The sequence below is a fragment of the Chiloscyllium plagiosum genome, unplaced genomic scaffold (genome assembly GCF_004010195.1).
Source record: "Chiloscyllium plagiosum isolate BGI_BamShark_2017 unplaced genomic scaffold, ASM401019v2 scaf_49006, whole genome shotgun sequence".
Classification (NCBI taxonomy): domain Eukaryota; kingdom Metazoa; phylum Chordata; class Chondrichthyes; order Orectolobiformes; family Hemiscylliidae; genus Chiloscyllium; species Chiloscyllium plagiosum.
The window spans coordinates 4,202-5,406 of NW_025198056.1; the positions used below are offsets into that span (position 1 = coordinate 4,202).

The window sequence follows — 1,205 nt, forward strand, 5'->3', positions numbered from 1 at the left end:
ATCTTCGTATCTTCTGCAAATTTACTGACCCACCCTTCGTCTCCCTCATCTAAGTCATTAATAAACATTACAAACAGCAGAGGACCCAGAACTGATCCCTGCGGAACTCCACTTGTAACTGGGCTCCAGGCTGAATATTTACCATCTACCACCACTCTCTGACTTCGACCGGTTAGCCAGTTTTCTATCCAATTGGCCAAATTTCCCTCTATCCCATGCCTCCTGACTTTCCGCATAAGCCTACCATGGGGAACCTTATCAAATGCCTTACTAAAATCCATGTACACTACATCCACTGCTCTACCCTCATCCACATGCTTAAGATCTCTCTGCACTGCCCCTTTAACCTAAATTGATTCCATTTAGGTAGTAATCTGCCTCCCTGTTCTTGCCACCAAAGTGGATAACCACACATTTATCCACATTAAACTGCATCTGCCATGCATCTGCCCACTCACCCAACCTGTCCAGGCCACCCTGTCATCTCCCAACATCCTCCTCACATTTCACCCCGCCACCCAGCTTAGTATCATCAGCAAATTTGCTAACGTTATTGCTAACACCATCTTCTTTACCGTCAACATATGTTGCAAAAAAGCTGCGGTCCCAGCACTGATCCCTGCGGTACCCCACCGGCCACTGCCCGCCATTCCGAAATGGAGCCGTTTATCACTACTCTAGTGGTACACAACTACCAGGAGGAATGCAACGGTAAAATAATTTTGCATTTAATGCCTGACCTCACAGACTGAGGGGAAATAAAACGTGTTGAATTTGCAATTAAGATTAAAAAAAAAACTTCCTATTTCCCATACCGGGAGTCGAACCCGGGCCGCCTGGGTGAAAACCAGGAATCCTAACCGCTAGACCATATGGGAAGCTGAGAGAGCGGCAGGCGGAAAGGCTATAGGACTTTGAACTGCCGGGGCCTAGTCAGTTAGGCTTTTCGCGGCGTTTCTTCTCCGGGAGCCTTTTGGCAACCGCAGAGTCACCGGAACACGTCTGAAGAAACAAAATCGCCGCCTCCGGATTTGATTTGAGCGACTCTTCCTCAAGACTTTGAAACCCTTTCAACCCGACCCCTTTCCCTCGCCCGCCATGGCGGATTTTGTAGTCCGTCCCCTCAGCCCTCCAGGACTACAACTCCCAGAGGGCGGAGCGGCCCGCCGGGTGTGCGCATGCGCGTGTGGCTTGGCTTTCTTCTT

At 49.7% G+C, this 1,205-nt stretch overlaps 1 non-coding gene across 1 annotated transcript; it reads right to left on the reverse strand.

Moving 5' to 3' along the window:
* Window positions 1-806: 806 nt before the first annotated feature.
* trnae-uuc lies at window positions 807-878 on the reverse strand. The gene has a single exon. It is a non-coding gene; the product is annotated as a tRNA-Glu (tRNA).
* Between the last annotated feature and the right edge of the window lie 327 nt (window positions 879-1,205).